General features: G+C 42.7%; 1 long non-coding RNA gene across 1 annotated transcript in view; it reads right to left on the bottom strand.

The window, feature by feature from the left end:
- The window catches only part of LOC148538753 (uncharacterized), a 36,468-nt gene that overhangs the window by 3,788 nt on the left and 12,427 nt on the right, over positions 1-20,253 (bottom strand). Inside the window, exons 2-3 of the long non-coding RNA XR_015871560.1 lie at positions 3,879-4,375; positions 3,724-3,780 (exon numbers count right to left, since the gene is read on the bottom strand). This is a non-coding gene — a long non-coding RNA (uncharacterized LOC148538753). The remainder of the gene's footprint in view (positions 1-3,723; positions 3,781-3,878; positions 4,376-20,253) is intronic.

Raw genomic sequence — 20,253 nt, 5'->3', positions numbered from 1 at the left:
TGCCCACAAAAACGAAATTTCTGAATATCTTTCCTATTGACCTCTTATGTTATGTATTTTATCTCATCACCATTATAATACTAATGATTCAGCTTTGCACAGCTTAGCAAACTCCTACTCATGCCTTCACTAATCACACATCATATCTTTGTTATTTTTATTTTATTTTTATTATTTGTATTTTAATTTAATTTTATTTATCTTTATTTTTATTCTGTCTTATTTCTATTTTCATATTCTCCATATACAATATATATATCTCCATATACTGTATATTTTTTATAAAGATAAGGTTTATCAACCACAGGAATTCTGAAAACCACATTAAACACTACACTAAACATTCTCTAATTACTTTCTCCTTTGATTCCTCCCATTGAAACATGGGTTGATCAATTAAGGTTATCCTTGACAACACACCACAAGCACACTTATACAGACTGCCCAGAGACAGCTAGCTCTTTTGGCTTGTGATTTAGGGGTATATTTACTAAAGATCAATTTTGAAAATCGATCAACATCGACGTTGTGGTTCTGGGGCTAAATCACACATTTACTAACTGACATTTTTTGATTTAGTAAGTATTACTAAATGTGTGATTTAGCCCCAGAAACAGAACATTGATGTGGATTGATTTTCATTGGTTTTAAATTGATCAATATTGATTAAAATTGATCTTTAGTAAATATACTCCTTAGACACTAAGAGAAAAGAATGCCACCACTATGTAACTATTCCCATTTCTAGAACATGATTCTACAAGCTGCTGATGCCACCATCTGTAATTTCAAATTTGATATATCTACCTAGAATCTCACAGCTCCCCTTCAGTGCCCTATAGGGACACTACTTGAGAAAAGTATGTACCCTCTTGGTATGTAGTTAACATGCCTACACCCAGCATGCCGGCTGACGAAATCACGGTGCCAGAATGCTACTACCAGGCCAGAAGACCAGCGCAGGAATACCGACAGTAGTGGATATCCAAAACACTGGAATCCTGAGAGCTCGGATGGCGATGGTAAGTATAGTGGGGCTAGTTAGGTCTGAGCTGCCGGTGGAGGGTTAGGTTTAGGCATCATGGGGGGGTTACGGTTAGGCTAGAGGAGGGGAAGATTAGGGTTAGGTACCCCTGGGGGTGGTTTAGGGCTAGGCACCACTGGTGGGGGGTTAGGGTTAGGCACTAAGGGGGGAGGGTTAGGTTTAGGCACTAAGGGGGGAGGTTTAGGGTTAGGGTGGGGGGTGGAGAGGGTTAGTGTTAGTATACAGAAAAGAAAGGTTAGGGAGTGAAAGGGGGACAGTTAACATACTTACAGTTCCCATGTTGGGATCCTGAGCATTGGGATGCCGCTGTTGGTATATTGACAGTTGGCATCCCGAGTGCCGGGATTTCATACCGATTTCTACTCTCTTCTAGCATGTTGCCTTTCAAATTTTGTGTTATTATCACTTCATTTTGTTTAACCTGTAGTATATAAATCACACTGCTGATGCTGAGCAAACCTACATTTGTTGGTGCCATCTAACTGCCATTTTGTTTCAAGTTGTCTCTTGATACTGTACATTCTTTTTACTTTGAATCATTATTTGCTGTTCTATTCTTCATCATGAATGCTTGTATGTTAGTGTTTTTAGATCTGTTTCTATTTATAAGCTTCCCCATTTAAGAAACATTGCATATGTTATATTACATGGTGTTCCATTTTATAACTGTATTGATTTTATTAATCTTTATTACAGTATGATCTGTTAACCCAGACTATCATCCATAACATTGGGGCTACTACTACATCTTATAAACAACCTACCTTTTATATATATGTTTTATTATTTCTGTCTGTTTCTATGAATGTTGATATATATATTATATTTATAATTAAATTTAAATTGACATAAACATGCCTGAAGAAGTTGGCAACATACCAGTGAAATCAGTAACCAGTTTATGTTATTCTTCTTCCATGTGCCTTATGCAAAACACTGTTTTCCCTGCCACCTTTGGGGTGTTTGAACCAACTGCAACAAAATTTTAAATACATTTCAAGTCATTTTATAAGAAATGGTATTGACTCTTTCTATTGGTAGTTCTAAAGTCACCAAGAGAAGTTTTTTGAAAAAGACAGCAACCACTACCATCAGATTCACCTAGCTTCTTCAGTGAGAGGGCATGGAATTATTCTTCACCATTTACCTGCATGTGGTTGGCGCCCTCTGCTCAGCGGTTTCCACGTTTCCAGTCCATGGATGCCACCATCTTGGAATGATGTCACCTTGATGTCCAGTAAATCAGTGAACAGAAGGTCATGGTCATGTGATCAGATGGACCAATTGCTAGCCAAGGTGCCCTATTTAAGTCAGGAAGTGCTGGCAATGGATTTTCCATATAACAACTCTTCCAAATGGTAGTACTTTGGTTCTAGGTTCCTGTTCTGCATACCAGTTCTTGCACTACAGTATTCCTATATTTAACATCCTTAAAAGCTGCACAAGTGTTCCTACATGGGATATCCTGAAAACCTACTCCAGTGTTCCTACATTGGACATCTCGCTTAGGTATTTATCAAAAAATAGCATCCATCAACAATATAGGCAGCTAACAAGTAAGGCGGGTTAAACAAAAAACATATTTAACAATGAGAGGTAGTTATACATGGCCAACATATAGATACAGTACCTATATAAACATCATATCAAATACTGTTAAAAGAATGGTCATGTTTCATAACTACAGTACTTCAGATAGAGTTAATTCAGTTATTACAATAATATAAGAACACATTTTTGTAATAATTGAATTAAATAGAATGAAAAAGAAAAATCTAATAATCTTGGCTGCTTGGTTCCTGCTCTTCCTGTTTGCTTGTTGGCATCCGCTGATGATGGTATCTTGGTCCCAGTGTCCTTGTTGGGTCTAGAGGTGCTGAAGGATGTGACCAAATAGGTTCCTGTGATGGATCTTCTGAAATTGCTACAGGGACCAGTCTTATAGGGATAAAATTGTTCCCAGCTGCAAATTGACCAACATATCCAGTTTGTTAGCAATCAGTGTAGAATTTGCTGATGATTGCTAAAAACTTGCCTCCACCTGGGACTGACTCTGCGCTTGACATTCCTGGGCTGAAAGGGATTTCACCATGCATATCCTGTTTGGCAGAATTTTCTTTCTTGAGAAGTCTTGAGAAGGTCTTTCTGTGTCACAAACTTCTCAAGACTGCTTTAGGATGTTTCCAAGCTTTGCCTCAAACATAGAAAAATCTTTTTTTCAATGGCTAATTGATGGTTTTCTTGATGTTTGTTAATTTCTTTGGCAGTCATTAATGATTCTTATTCTGGCGTCTGTCCCAGCTGAAGATGAGGCTGCTAGGAGGGATGCAGATGTTTGTTGTTTTGCAGCTGTAGACGGTGGTCCAGTAGGCAAAGCTGGATTTATGCTACCGACTGCACAAAAGTATAAAAAGCCTAAATGTATTAAGTAAAGAAAGCATTACAGTTCTCTAGGCTGAAGTATTAAAGGATGACACCGAGGCATGTAGGATAGAGATGAGATATTGGGGAAAAGGAAGATAGGATACATGTGTCAGTGACAGGAGTGGGGCACATAACTGCTCACAAGTTGATTATAAAAACACAATGTGAGAGCATGAGCCATCACAATGATAATTGTGTGATATTGATGAATGTGTCCCTGTCTGTAAGTGCGTGATAATTACATTTCTACTTACCACTATCACAGATCTGCACAAAGGTGGGTCAGGGTCCTGTTTCTGACAGTTGAATATCTTTGAAAAATATTTATACAATGAATTAAAAAGATATAAAAATTAAGAAAAAAGATAAGAAGTAAAAAAAAGACAAAAGTAATACAGGATTGACTTACTGTAATTCAGGGGGATGGGTACAGAATGCCGGTGCTTAGGATCCCAGTGGTCAAAATCCCGCTGGCATCCCGACAGGGTTAGGATACTGATAATAAGGGTTAGAAATCACATGACCTGTGCTTGGTAATACATTACACAAAACATGAGTATTCCTTTAAGTTTCTCCAGTAGTCAGGTTATGACACACATAGTGTTGCAATTTATTTGCAGTATATTTCTTCATAAGCTGGGTAGATGTAAAAACTGTCAACGGGCAGTCCTTTACAGAGCATGTGATGTTACACATCAGTGTCGATCCCGGGCTATCCACTGGCCTCAGCTCCAATCACATCTACCCAGAAATAGAGTCCCTTGGTTGTCACCTGGTCTCCCTCGTCTGGACCACCAATGCGTTTTGGACCACTGTTCTGGGGTCTTTTTCAAGGCAAGTCCCGGTCATAACATGATGGTGTTATGCACGGAGGATGGGTATCCTGTGAGCTGGAAAAGAATTTACCTGGAGAAGGAGATTGGTAAATATTAAGCATTTGTCTGTATCTGCATACACAGTACTTAAAGATGCTCAGCAGGCACCTAAAACAGCATAGCTACTCAAACAGACATCTAAACAAATGGTTTGACTAATCATAAGCAGAGATCAAAGGCATCCCCTTATCCTGTTTTTGACAAAAAAAATTTCCACAGCAAGGGGTTTTCAAAATCATAGAAATATACCTGAAGTCTGTACAATTATCTGGTGAGATTTGAAAGTTCCTAATATGTGTGGTTTGGGAGAAATAAGATATATAACCAACCACACATCCCAGAGCAGTCTTTTTTTACAATCATATGCAGATTAAATAATGCAGATTCATTTAAATGTACCATATTTCATGCAGCTACTACACATGGGGAAGTATGTACAGTTATTTGTATGTGGGTTAAAAGTTAAGTGGATGGTCTTAGCATGGACCCTGGGTTATTAATCTTCCAGCCAGTCATCAGGCACTATAGGGGATGGGAAAGATGATAAAATATATACAGTAGGAGCATTTTGTTCTGTGTCAGACTTGGGATCAATTCTAAGTTGCAGCCTGGACCTTTATTTTCTGCCATGCCCCCTGGTCCACAATAAATTGAGTGTAAGTCTTTTATTTTGAAATTGCAACACGTTTGTTTGTATCATTCCTGTAAGTAAGCATTGTTCGTCCTATTGTAAATAAAGTGATCCTTTATTAGGACCCAGTCTTTGAAGAAGCTATTAGATCACTAATGTTATGCTAGAACTACTAATGATTGCTAGAAGCAGGGGGAGACCAACTAACTGAGTGCTAGTTAGTATCACTGAGACTGCACATTTGTGATAGAGTGTTAGTAGAAATGTGGTCCCTTTATTTTCCATGGGTGGTGGCAGTAAAGAGGGGTGTATGGTATAATGGGCAGAGTGATAGAATTATCATTGGGGGGGAATTTAATTCAGTGCGATGGTGAATAGCTGCTGGAGGGAGCTCCCACGGCTATTCAATTCAATGCGCTGTATGTAGAGACAAAGGATTTTTTCTCGCACCCCCTGGGGATGCGTGGAGAAGTCCAATAAAAGTGCCGGGCACACAGCTGTCTGCCGCCTTAGCGTGGCGCTAACAGCCACGCGCCTGGCACTTTAGTCATATAATGCCAGTTACCATGCCTTAACACCCAGGTTAAGTCGTGAGAACCAGCATTCTCTGTCTTACCCGCTTCCTGATAAGACACACAGTACATTGAATTGAATAACGTGGGAGCTCCCTCCCGTGGCTATTCACCAGCGTGCTGAATTGAATTCCCCCATTATAATTATTGCATTAGGCATTGTCTTCATTACATCAGGACTTGGGGATCTGCGTGATCACAGTCCTGACAGTAGTATAGTGCCAGTCAGAGTGATACAGTCAAATCCTGGATAACAATTGTGGTCCCTGACAGGTGTCCATGTGTGTCCCTTTTTAATTGGAACTCACATAATGATGCACATTTTGAAAGAAATTAGGAAAGTTTAATTCAAATCAATAGAGTATTTAAAAATAATGTAAGTTCACTTTTTAAGCATTGTATTCATGCCTGTGCTGTATGATGACATGTATAAGAACATTTGAATTGCTTTCAAATGATACTTTACTACTGAGATCATGCATCTAAACAATTCACATACACATCTGTCAAGGCAAACCTTTACAAAAATTCATAAAAAATACTTTTTTTGCATTTGAAATATGCATTTTTTTATATCTAAAAGTAATTTTCTCGTCTTTTTATTTATGGAATATAACAAACTAGAATTTTATTATGTAGATAACCAATACTGAAAAACTTTCATTTTTAAGGATAGCAATTTCCAGGGATTCAGAAAGCAAAAATTTATGGCAAATTGATGGTATGAGGGAACATTTGTGTCTAATATGCACATTATGGGCCAAATGTAATAGGCTGTAGTATTAGAAAAGTGCCAAGATTTCTGCAATTTAGCTGTGAGATTTACGTTGGTTTGCCTTTAGAAAACAACTGACATCTTAAAACTATGCCACATTGTGTATATAATTTTTGGTGTAATTGTATACTAAGATAACATTTTTGTTCTCTTTAGGTAGCATGCTAACATGTACACAGGGATGAAATTATAGTTAAAAACAATTAAAGTTGACAGTTCTTTATGTGTCATAGAAACAATACGACAATTGCTGTCAGTCCTCACTTTTGTAAACCTGTATAACTGTAGAAAAATAAAAGTTTGATGTTTTAGTTCCAATTTTAATCTAAAAATTTGCAGCCCACATCATAGGTCCTCAAATTTCCGCTAGTCCTACAAGGACATCATGCTTAAAATAACAACAAATTTCAGTTCAAAGCAATTGCACTGACCTCAATCACAGATACTAACATGCAGCAAGGCTGGTTTGTATGCAACACCCAAAAGGCCTAAAATATGCTTGATAGACAACAGACACCACTACATTAGGCAGTATGCCTTAGTCCAGTGGAGGCCAACCTGTGGCTCTTGAGCCACATGCGGTTCTTCCATTTTTCTGATGCAGCTCCCCTGACTGACACTGACTGCCTCCTCTGATAAGCACATAGCTGTTCAGAGGAGACTCATCTGGATGCATGTTTGGGTGATGTGGTGATGTCATGTCGCAAACAGGAGGCGGAGCTCAAATGGAAGCTGCAGGCATGAGAATTATTATTATCATTTATTGATATGGCACCACAAGTGTTCCGCAGTGCCTTACAAAGTACATAAACAAATAAGTTGACCAGTGGCTTACAGTACAATACAATACAATACAGGACAAAGAACATGCATAATATACATTGCTACATTAGCGACCATAACACCCAGATAACCAACAGAGCAAAGCAGCCAAGTGTTAGGTGCCTTAGTGGGTAGTAAGATATTAGATGAGAGTAGAGAAGGAGAAGCACAAGAGGGTAGAGGGCCCTGCTCATGAGAGCTTACATTATAAAGGGGAGGGGCAGACAAACAGGTGTGACATAGATGGGGTAGGTAGGGAGGAAGGAGTATGTAGCAGCAAGTTAAGATGAGAGCTGGAAGACTTTGATGAAGTACTAAGTCTTGAGAGCCCTTTTGAAGGATTGTAGAGAGGTGGAGAGTCTGATGGGAAGAGGGAGAGAGTTCCAAAGGTGGGGAGCAGCATGGGCAAAATCATGGAGGCAGGAGTGAGAGGAAGTAATCAACTGGCATGAGAGGTGGTGTGCATTTGTTGAACAAAGAGGGCATACAGGAGAGTGAAGAGAGATGAGGTCCGAGATGTAAATGGGAGAGGAATGGGTGAGGGCTTTGTAAGTGAGTGTGAGAACCTTGAATTGGGTTCTGAGAGGGTAGGGGAGCCAGTGGAGTGCTTGTAGGAGAGGGGAGGCAAATGCAGAGCAATTGGAGAGAAGGATGAGCTGAGCAGCAGCATTGAGGACAGACTGGAGAGGGGAGAGAGGGGAGTTGGGGAGGCCAGATAGGAGGAGGTTACAGTAGTCCAATCTGGAGATGACCAATGACTGTATGATGGTTTTAGTGGCATCCTGGGTGAGAAAGGGTCTAATCTTGGAAATATATTTAAGATGAAAATGACAGGACTGCGAGAGATTCTGGATATGTGGTTTGAAGGAAAGGAAGGAGTCCAAGATAAGTCCAAGACAGCCCACTTTGGGGCTAGAGGAGATAGTTGTGCCATCTCATGATAAAGAAATGGTGGGAAGTGCGGTTATTTTGGGGGGTGGGAAAATGATCAGCTCAGTCTTAGATATATTAAGTTTAAGAAATTGCTGAGACATCCATGAAGAGATAGCAGAGAGATAGTTGGAGATACAAGTGAGGAGAGGTCAGGGGAGGAAAAGTAGATCTGAGTATCATCAGCATAGAGATGATAATGGAGGTCAAAAGAGCTGATGAGTTCAACTAGTGAGGATGTATAGAGTAAGAATAGGAGAGGTTCAAGAATAGAACCTTGGTTAACACCCACTGTAAAAGGCTGTTGGGGGGAAGAGGAATCATGAGAGGAGACAGAAGGATCGGTCAGAGCGGTAGGAGGATAGCCAGGAGAGGGCAATGTCATGTAGACCAAGGGAGTGAAGGATTTGCATAAGGAGAGGGTGGTCAACAGTGTCAAAAGCAGCAGAGAGGTCAAGTAGAATGAGCAGAGAGTAGTGGCCCTTGGATTTAGCAGCAATGGAGGTTTTTGCTGACTTTTGTGAGGGCAATTTCAGTGGAGTGGAGAGAATGGAAGCCAGACTGAAAAGGGTCAAGGAGGGAGTGGGAGGAAAGAAAGGTGGTAAGGTGATTTTAAACAACATGCTCAAGGAGCTTGGAGGCAAAAAGGGAGGAGAGAGATGGGATGGTAGTTGGAGAGAGTGTTAGGATCAAGGGTAGGTTTCTTAAAAATGGGGGAGACAAGGGCATGTTTGAATGCAGAAGGGACAGTGCCTGATGATAGGGAGAGATTAAGTAGGTGGGCAAGATGGGAGCAGGCAGAAGGAGAGAGGTAGCGGAGGAGACATGAAGGGATGGGGTCAAGGGGGAAGTGGAAGGGGCAGAGGACTGGATGAGGGACATTACTTCCTCTACAGATGCAGGGGAGAAGGATAAACAAATCCAATATATCAGGCACCAAGCAGTCACTGATCTAGTAAAAATATATAGGTGATATATGCTGCCTCTTGCCACTTGGGAATAATTGCCAATCTTCCCAACAGTAAGAAGGGGAGAAGGATGTCAGAGTCTGTAAGGTGGATGGGGAGGGGTGATCTGGGAAAGGAGGAAGTGGAGGGCTGGGGGACTGGTGGGATATGATGTCCTGACATATGGAGTCAATTTTAGATGTAAAGAAGGTAGCAAAGTCAAGGGCAGAGAGCGAGGAGGGGAGGAAAGGAGGGGGTGGCCAGAGGAGGGAGTTGAAGGTGAAGAGATACTGGGAATTTGAGGACTGAGAGGAGATGAGGTTCTTGAAATAGGACTGTATAGCAAGGGAAAGGGCAGCACTGTAGGATGAGAGCATAAATTTGAAATGGAGAAAATCTGCCTTAGAGCATGATCTTCTCCACTGTTGCTTGGTGGTTTTTGACCACTTTTGCAGGTATCTGGTGCATTTGGAATGCCAGGGTTGAGGTGTGGATAGTGATCGCCGGAGAAACAGAGTACAGAGCAGAAGTAAGAGAGGCATTGTATAGGGAAGTGGCTTGTTCAGGGCAGGAGAGAGATAGGATAGGGGAGAGAAGTGAGTCAGCCTTACAAAGAAACTTAAATAGTGATTGCTGGCATGTGTATGCAATGATTACAATCAACCCCCAATATCCTCCCACTAATATGGCTAGCAATAAATTTTCTAAGGCTGGGTACACACGTAAAAAATTTCTGTCCAACCATCTAACTAGTTGATTGGTTGGAATGAAAATCTGGTAACATATGGGAGTAACTGATGATCAGCAATTTGCTCCTAAATGCCAGAAAACAGATGAAAATGGTCGTCAGACAAATTTGTTAAATGTTTGATCTAAACAATTTGTTCAGACAACAGTTTTTGTCCATTTTCCGGCATTTGGGAGCAAATTGCTGATTGTCATTTGCTTTCATACATTACCAGATTTTCATTCCAACCTATCAACTAGTTGGATGGTTGGACAGAAAATCTTTACATGTGTCTAGTTATTTATACACTGGGCAAATTGTTCAAAATGAGATATTTTGCAGCAATGATGGATATTAGATTACCTAATATACAATACAATGTGCAAACCGGTCAAAATGAGATATTCTGCAGCAATGATAGAGATTTGATTACCTGCCAATGAAGTAGAAGAAAAGAGGTGTCAATTCACAGTCAATATCATCTGAAGATATCATCTAATAATGCCGGAATAATGCCAAATTTGGTTAAAAATGTGAAGTGCGCTTTTAAAATGATGCACTTCGAAATATTGTGCACCAGCAGCCAAAAAAGAGAAGGATGTGGTCTCAGATGCCAGAGCCTACCTACATGACACAGACAGTGGCAACAGGGTAAGAGCTGTAGGGGGATTTTTTTTTAATAATTTTATTTGTGACATATGGGGGCTGGAGTGGCCTGTGGAGTGGGAGGGAGTGTGGGGGAAGATGGCTGGACTGGAGTGGCTCAGGGAAAGGGAGGCGGGTGGAGTGGCACATGAGGGTCTGCTGTTGTGATATGTGAGGGTCTGCTGGAGTGACAATTATGGGGCTGGAGTGACAATTAGGGGGCTGCTGAAGTGACACATCGAGGGCTGCTGTTGTGACAAGAGAGGCCGCTGGAGTGACAAATGGGGGGCTGAATTGACACATTAGAGGCTGCTGAAGTGACAGATGAGGGGCACTAAAGTGACACATGGAGGGGCTGGAGTGACACCAAAGGGAGTTGAATTGTATTATGTGAATCTGTTTTTTTTTTCAATGTATTTTTTGTGGATGTGGCTTTTTCAGTGTATTTTATATGAATGTGGCATTTTCAATGTATTATTTGTGCATGTGGCTTTTTTAGTGTATTTTATGTTGTTCTGGCTTGTTTTAGTGTATTTTCTGTGGATCTGGATTTTTCAATTTTTTTTTATATTGTTCTGGCTTTTTCTTTCCCTTTAATAGTTACCTCCATGTTGATTGTGTGCACACGCTTTTACATGCTCCTACAAACATCATTCTAGGGGCGTGGCCTAGCTGACCATGCCCCTTTTTGCATGTGCTTCTTTGGCATGCGCATGATCTTGGCTCTTTGACATACCTACAGATATTTTTGGTCTCTTTGCCTCTGACTGGTTGGTGACCCTTGCCTTAGTCTAATGTTTCAATGTCTGCATCAGGGGCATAAATACAGGAGACTATGGAAGGTGGTTGCATATGGGTGCCAGCCCTGAAGGGGATACTCTGACCTCCTCCATTGCTCTAGGGCACTGGTGTCAAACTTGTGGTCCTCCAACTGCAATGGAACTACACATTCCAGCATGCACTGCCACAGTTTTGCTATTATGGCATGCTAAAACTGTGGCAGGGCATGCTCTAGGTTTTGCTTTATGCAACCCAAAGCAGGAATAAGCAGGGAGCCCAAGGAGCATGTGCCACTGTCCTCCATCTCCCAGGGCCCCCACCCTGGAGTCTGCTCTCTAGGGACAGATTTCCAGCAAAGAAAACTGCACCAATGTACATAAAAGGGGTGAGGCAGAGGCTGGAGTGCATGGCTCCTCCCTCCTTTGATGCCTCCGCTGTTGCTGTGGATGCAGCAAGTAACAAGAATGGAAGACCCTCATCAGCAACAGGTAGTGTTTGTGTGCTGGGGTGATGATAGGGTTAGAGAAAGATCTCCTTCCATAAATGTATGATGACATCATCTGCCTGTGTCCAATGTCATTCCCTACCATGAAAGTGGGCACAGAGGGGGAAAATATTCTTGTGGCGAGCAAAGCAAGCCACCGTGCCTGCAGCGTAGCAAGCAAAGCGAGCCCGCAAGGGGCCAACTTTCTTATTTTTGTGGAAAGAAATCTCCACTTCCACCGTCACTCATGTCACTTCCAGGTACAGCTACTAAAGGGGTTTTATGCTCTTCAGTGATGATAGTCAGGGATGGATTAAGGAGGGGGGGTGACAAGGGATCCTGCTGTAGGGTCCCCGCACACATAGTGACACAGACACAGGGTTAGTGTGACCCTGCAATTACCAATAATTACTGATAATAGTTGTTCAGCCGCAGCTGATCCCAGACGGGGCTGCCATGGCTCTGTGAGCGGCTCCCAAGTCCCTTCATTCTCATCACATGACACATAATATCCATGACACTGATGAGCATACTTGGAAGCTGCTCTGCGCTGTGTGCAGCACTGACTGTGCATGCAAAACAGAGCCAGAAGGCACAGGAGGTGAGTACTCTGGGGCACAGAGGAGACACTATATACCATACAGAGTGGCACTGTGAAGCATATTGAGGTATCACTGTGTGGCATACAGGAGTGCACATTGAGGGGAGATAAATCATGTGGGGCAAGGTAAGGGGCATAGTGGCACGGTGTCAATTTAATTGGAGGCAGCCCCACAACTTAGTTGTTCTGGGGCCCTCACAAGCCTTAGGGCAAAATTTACTAAGCGGCGGGTTCTAAACCCCGGTATTTTGGTTGGCGGTTTGACAGCGGGTTCTAAACCCCAGAGGTTTAGTGGCAGTTTGGTGGCAGTTTCTAAATGACAGCCCTGTTCTATTCTATTCTAAAATTTATTTTGACAGTAGTTTTGCAGCGGTTTTGGCCTTAATAAATCTGCGGATAGAAAAACCACTGCCAAACTGACACCAAACTGCCAGGGTTTAGAACCCGCCGCTTAGTAAGTTTTGCCTTCAATCTGGCCCTGTTGGTAGTTAATTGGGGGAGAATTGTTGGTGACTGGGTACAGCTGCTGGGGTGTTGGCAGTGAATGCAGAGTGGAGGGTGTGTGTCTGGGTGCTGCTAGGATGTGGGGGGTGAAGAGAATGTGTATGGTGTGTCTGGGTGCTGCTAGTGTGTTAGTAATGAATGATGTTGGCAGTAAAGGAAGGGGGTGAATGTGTGTCTGGGTGCTTCTAGGTTGTTGTTAGTGAATGCAGGGGAAAGTTTGAGTCTAGATGCTGCTGGGGCATTGGCAGTGAATTCCCTGAGTAATCGTGTGTCTAGGTGCTGCTAGGTTGTTAATAATGAATGCAGAGGACGAGAAGAGTGTGTCCCTGTATGCTGATGTAGTATTGGCAGTGAATGCAGGGGAGAGAATATGTGTCTGGGTGCTGCTAGGTTGTGAGTAATGAATATAGGTGGTGTCAAAGTCAAAAATATTAAAAATACAATAATATCCCAGATTTTGACATTAACTGGCATATTATAGGTTAACCAATAATACCACAAGGAGTTGTAAATCCCAGGTTGGATATTATCTGCTCAAGCAACAATGGTGTCATAAAATGTGCAATTTCTATTCACCAACATTCCCTGTGTTTAATGTACAAATAAGCTGACCCTTACTGGACAATGGATGAACTAATTTATGACCACCCCAGGTCTGCTACACTGAGATTGTGATCTTAATTATACATATCGCCTACACACGCCTGTGCAAAGAGTGGCTAGTCCATTGTTCTGTAACATAAACAGAAAAAACCTGTTCAAACTGCCTTCCTAACAAACTAATATATTTGATGTACATTAAATTCAAGAAATTCCCTATTTGATACATGTATACATACAAACACATATGAACTCCTTGCTACAAAATATATAACTTTTTATCATTATGATATTAAGTTGAACAATTTCCCTTCTAATCTTAGTGTTAGTCAAGTATGTTTGATTTTGTAAGTGATATACCAGCTAGCAATGCTCCCACTTGTGGCTAGGAGAGATTGATTTAATTGGCCACAAATTAAATCTACTAACTTAGATATATCCAAATGCATTTTGAGGCATTTCTTGTAAAACCAATCTTTTCTTTATCTTACTATTTAGTAATTTCAGTATATATATATATATATATATATATATATATATATACAGAGAGAGAGAGAGAGAGCGAGAGAGAGAGAGAGAGAGAATTAGACATTTATATTACATGCCAAATGTACTATATATATCCCAGCTTACATGGCTCACACAATACATATAATCCAGGGATGGAACCACATTAACATCGTGTTTGGTATCATATTGTGCAGAATTATGTTGGCAGTGGTCTGATGGTTGTGAATAGATTGCTAATATCTGCTTGCCACAATGTGTGACAATGTCAGATTTATGTTTAATAATAGCATATAACAATGGTAGGTTTGAGCTAGTTTTTGGAGGGAACCCAGAGGTTAACTCTTGTAACTACATCATGAGCCTAAGCATCGCCTACTGTTCAAGCTAGCCAATGACCCCCCGTGAACTGGAGACATGCCGCCCCTGGACCAATGGAAAGAAGAGACAGATTACTATTATGCACACTCATAATTTAACTATATAAGAATGCGCTCCCCTGATCCAGGAACCAGTAGCTGTATTCTAACAGTCATCTGGTGACGACTGTACTCTCAGGATCCGGGGACACGCCTGCAAACGTATGTATACTGGTTTGTAACTCTGACCTCTGTTATTGTATTGTATTGTACCACTGTATAACTTGTTCAATGATAATCTTGTATATTCTTTCAATACAATATTTACTTTTGTGTGTTGGACCACAGAAACTGTGTGTGTGTTCACTTGCTTTCACATAAAGTTAATATACTGTGATATATATTACACTGTAATTCACATGGTATTTTGATAAGGAGGTAGCGATTATTATGCATACTGCTAGTGTTACAGTATAGGAATGTATTGCATATGCATCAGAGAGATTTAAAGTAGGATTTCACAGTGGTGAAGCTGATGGGGTGTTGGCAGTGGATGCAGGGGGAGGAGAGTGTGTACCTGGGTGCTGCTGGAGTGTTGGAAGTAAATGCAGAGGGCGGTGAGTGTGTGATGGTGCTGCTGGGATATTGGTAGTGAAAGTAGTTTATGGGGTGTGAGTGCTGCTGGGACTTGGGTGTTGGTAGTGAATGCAAGCTGAGGGGGGGTACCAACAACTTACTACCAAGCTCCTGGTATAAACTTACGCCCCTGGTATGCATCATTGAGACGTAGCAGCTTCTCATTGGTTAATAGATTTGCAAAGAATTAACTTACAGCCTGATTCAGAGATGGACGCTAATGCAATCACAACTGTGATCGCTTATGTATCTCAGTTGGTTGGTAAAATGTGCTAATACCTTCCAAAGCATAGCCGAGCATATGAACGCCCGATGACGTACAACAGCGTAAACATTGGTGCTATCAACGCAAATCAGCCAGTCATGCAGCATGTAAGTCAAATCTAACCAGCCATAAACACTGCAGCTCTTCTGACACTCAGAGAGCTCTCATACTTTGATGGTGATCACAATTGCTAATATATGCATGCCCATGAAACAGTGTTTAAACGGTCAGACAGGTCTGATTTTTCTAACCCAAATCCATTACCACCCACAAATGCTGATTACCTGTCACTCACTTTGCAAGTGATTCCTATGTACGAGAGTAATCACAATGCAATCGCAGCACGTGCACAGTTCACGAATACCCAATAGCAAACAATCGCTCATTCTGCAAAAAAAAAAAATCGGTATTGTGACCATCTCTAAATCAGATTAGTTAAGCTAAAAGTCATTATTCAAGGTGAGACCATGCTTATTTGATCTATGTGCATTTAAAATGTATAAAGATATAAAGAAACTGCTTGCAATTTCTCACTCAAAAAAGTGAACTTGCTCTACAGTACCATCAGTATTTCATTTAGTATCAATCAATTCAATCATTGCCAAATCTATTATTCAATACTTTCTAATGCAAATGCAATACTTTCTCTGATAGGTTTTCCGGTCCACATAGCGATAGATTTCTAAGCATGTGCCTCACTTACTCTCGTTCACAGCACAGTGCACAGGTGGATGTCTGTTTTAAAAATAAGGTCAAAGAGAATGCTTTAAGCTGCCATATTGGATTCTTAATATTAAATTGGTTAGATATTTGACTTTTGTGAATCTATCAATTTAAATCATCTGAATTATATTGAAATCCCAACAAGGCAAGTACAGTATCTATTCAAAATGTAAATATGTGATAAGCTTAAAAAAAATAATAAATTGTTTGCTGCAGAAATACTGCGCCACGTTACTATTTATCCGTTGCCAAACGTACAATATTATATTTACAATTATATGAGTACATTGTATCATCTGTGCTTACACTTACATGTCCTCACATTTCACTTGTCAGGGACTACACCGTGCTGAACAACAATTGGCAGAGAATCAAGCACTTGCTGTGTGTCTGATTATAGGTGATACTGTAAGTGTCTCTCAAACTGTCAGGGGTAAATTTATCAACATTCCTGTTGGGTCCGATTTGCATTTTCGGGTAATAAGATCACTTTTTTGCAAATTGGGAATTTACTATCCTTAAAGTCGGGTGATTTCTTCATATTTTCAACTTGAAATCGGGTGGTTTAATGCCGCAAATTCGGCTGCTTTGAACAATAGAAATAGAAATATATATCACCATCGGCTCAAATCGAAAGTAATTTTAACTTTTTTAATAAAAATCGGGAATTTATCATTATTCGTTTTGCTAAAGTCGCCCGTTTTACTCTCAAATCGGGGATTCAATAGAAGTTTTAAATGCACCACCTCCTGAGCTGTGAGCTGCCATCGAACATCGAACCCTATAATTAAAACCTGCACTGGACCATTTCTACTGGGGTGCTGATGCCACAGCCAGGGAGCCCTTTCACTGGGCCCCCCAGCCGCAGCATCAGTCCTGAACGCTAGTCAGCCCAGGCCAGGGATCCCTGGGGAGCTGGGGACGCCCCCAATAAAGGGGTCCCCCTCTCCAGAACATCCTTGGCCTAGGCTGATAGCCCGGGGCTATCCCCGCCAACCCTGGGCAGTGGGTGGCGGGTTGATAGCGTATGTGGTGTGTAAAAAATAGATTTAACAACTGTCTTTACAGTGGAACTACACATCCCAGCAAGCCACCCCCGCATTCTGGTACTTATAGAACCACATGTACCAGCATGCGGGTCATTTAGAGTACCTGTAGTTCACATGTAAAGAAATGTGTAAAAAAAACACACAACACACACCGTGAAAGTATAGTTTTTTTTTACATACATACACACATACTCACCTACATTACCTTTATTGGGGGGGCCAACTCCCCACGGGTCCCTAGCCTGGTCTGACTAGCGGTCAGGACTGATGCTGTGGCTGGGGGGCCCGGTGAAAGGGCTCCCCTGGCTGTGGCATCAGGCCCCCCACTAGAAAGGGTCTGGCGCTGGTTTTAATTATAGGGGGACCCCTATGCATTGCGCACACACAGTGCAACAACCGGCCGATCTGTGTACGCAGATGCAATTGCAATCCATCTGAATCAGGCCCAGAGTACCATATTGCAAGTAACTTTGCACCGTAGTAAAATACTGCAGGTGGGCAGGGCCGGACTATAGGTGGGGTGGACAGGGGTCCCCACATTGCTGCATATATTCAGGGACACTTTAGACCCTCTCTGGCCTGCTTCCAGCAGCAAACAGAAGAAGCAGTGACAGGCAGCAGCACAATCACTGATGGTGGACCATGTCTGACAATAGAAGCCTTGCCCCCTCACTGACATACTGCCGCGATTCGTGGATGTATGGGTAGGGAGTGGAGCCTAATGACATTAATTCCCCACCCCCATCAGAAGCTTGTCTGATGCTGCAAGTCTGAAGCAGGTTACTGTGTGTTTGCTCTCTGGACCTCATTCAGAGGCGGTCACAAGAAGCGAGCGCTCGCTCTGAATGAGGGCGGCCGCTTGAATTTTCAAGTGCGGCCTCCTGGTCGCTAGCTAAACTGTGGGTTACCACCCACAGCTTTAGCAACTGACCAGGTTGATGGTCGCGATAGTCAAGACCATCGTGACCATCGGGGCTTGCGATGAGACCCTAAGGGTCTCGGCAACCTCAAGCCCCAGGGAGCTTCCTGCTCTGATCGAGCAGAAAGCTCCCCCACTGACATCACTGCTGGTGTCAGTGCGGCCGTCCACAAAACGGCAGGCATTCCTTAAGGAACACCTCCGTTTGTGAAACCAACCTCCCGCCACACCTACAAAATGGGTAGAGCTGTCGATCAACATCGACAGCCGCCCCTTTTGTAGTGAGCTCCGGAGCGAGAGAAATTCTCTCTCACTCTGGGGCTTGCACACGCACAGTGTGGCCGCTGCGTGTGCGCAGGGCCTAAACATCGACCCAGTTGCAAGCACTCAGCTCTTGCGACTGGGTCTGAATGAGGTCCTTTATCCCTTCCTCCCTCTCTCTCTCTCCCTCTCTCTTTCTCCCATCATCTTTCCTTACCGCCTCCCTCTTTTCTCTCTCCCTCTGTCTCTCGCTCTCTCTGTCTCTCTTCCCTCCCATCCTCTCCCCCTCCCACTCCCTCCTTCTCTCCCAAGTCCCTCTCTCCCTCCCTTTCTCTCCCCTTTTTCTGTTTCTCCTTCATGACTTTTCTCTATCTTCCTTTCTCTCTCCCCCCCTCCCTCTCTCTTGTTTTCTCCCTCTCTCCCTCTGTTTTGCTGTCCTCCCTTCTCCTCTATTTATCATTGTATATTTGAGGTTTAATCGGGTGTTTTCGGGGGTCAACTACAAATATTAAGTTTCCCCCGGATCTACTATGGAGGTACCACAGCAGGTATCTGCTGTGATCCCTCCATTCACGCTGGCAGCCACATCCCCCATAGGTTTCTATGGGAGATGCGATGCTGCCAAGTTTACCAACATCCGGAATGCGATGCATTCCAGGTACTGGTCCCCGCAGCTAATACCACCTGAAGATGACGTTAGCCACTGTAACCTATAGGCTACACTGCACATAATTATCCGGCGGAGGGTTCCTCTGGAACTCTCCCCAGGAATGGCGGCTGTGCATGTGCAGTCAGCATGACAGCGCATGCGCAGCAGCCCCTGTAGCTCTCCAGCACATCACAGGGACGGGCTCTTTTCGGAGCCCATGTCCCTGATGTGCCAGATGATACATCCTGTCGCTATGATCACATATATCAATATGATCATGAGAGGTAATGTCATGCCTGGATCACAATGCAATTGCGATCATTAACACTGTAATTGGGGGCCTATGTCTCACTCCCTCTCTCCCTTCCTTTCTTCCCTCTCTCTCTCCCTATCTCTCTCTCCCTCCATCCTCTCTCTCTCTAATGCCCCACTAAAAATCCTGCATTTGCCCCTGGCAGTGTAAAAGGTCCTGTCTGCTATCCTGCCAGAAGTTGGTTCCCAGCAGTGTTGCAGACATGGGTCCTCATTCAGAGCCGTTTGCAAAAAGTGAGCGCTCGCCCTGAATGAGGGCGGCCACTTTTTTTTCAAAAGCCGGCCTCCAGGCCGCTCGCTAAGCTGTGGGTGACCACCCACAGCTTTAGCAAGCAGCCAGGCGATGGTCACAACCATCGGGGTTTTGCAACGAGACCCTTGCGGTAGGGTCTTATCTACCGCAAGCCCCAGTGAGCTTCCGGCTGTAGTAGAGGTGCCTAGTGTAGTGTAGTGGTGCCACCCCAAAATGGCAGGCGTTCCGTAAAGAATGCCTCCATTTGTCCAGCCACCCCCCCACCTACAAAACGGGATGAGCTGTCGATCAACATCAACAGCCGCCACATTTGTAGCGAGCCCCGGAGCGAGTGAATTTCTCACTCGCTCTGGGGCTTGCATGCACAGTGCTTCAACATCGACCCACTTGCCAGCGCATAGCACTTGTGAGCGAGTCTGAATGAGGGCCATGATGTATTATGCTGTGACCTTTGCATGGTAGCACTCAAAAGGTTAACTACATTGCAGTCTACATTCAACAGTTAAGATGGTCAAAAATAATTTTCTGAATACTAAAGAATTAATTAGAGCATAAGGACAGAAACATTTTAATTTTTAAGATTTCGTAAACAAAACAATAGCGCAGTGCAAGGATCAAAGAATGATGTTATAATATGACACACAATATGCTGCAAAAATGTAGTTTAGAATAAAAATTAGAAATAGGGTGTATAAATATTATATCGGAGACTATACAAACTGCTGCTGGAACTGGCGAGAATAAATGTACAGTCTACCTATCAGTGGGCATGATTCAGAGATGGGCATTGTAGCACAGCGGCTGTGATAAAATATGCATAAGCCACGGAGGCATCTTGTGTAAAAACTGCCCACTGCAGACTTCTGTGATTCACTGCTGCTTCCGATGATGCAGCATTGGATCAACTGCGTGAACATCAGACATCTGAGTAACCCTCAGGTTACTCAGAATGTCCAGT

Source organism: Taudactylus pleione, unplaced genomic scaffold, assembly GCF_031769625.1.
Source record: "Taudactylus pleione unplaced genomic scaffold, aTauple2 ptg000037l, whole genome shotgun sequence".
In the NCBI taxonomy this organism is placed as follows: Eukaryota; Metazoa; Chordata; class Amphibia; order Anura; family Myobatrachidae; genus Taudactylus; species Taudactylus pleione.
The sequence above is the reverse complement of the archived record's forward strand: the minus strand, read 5'-3'. Positions and strand labels throughout refer to the sequence as shown.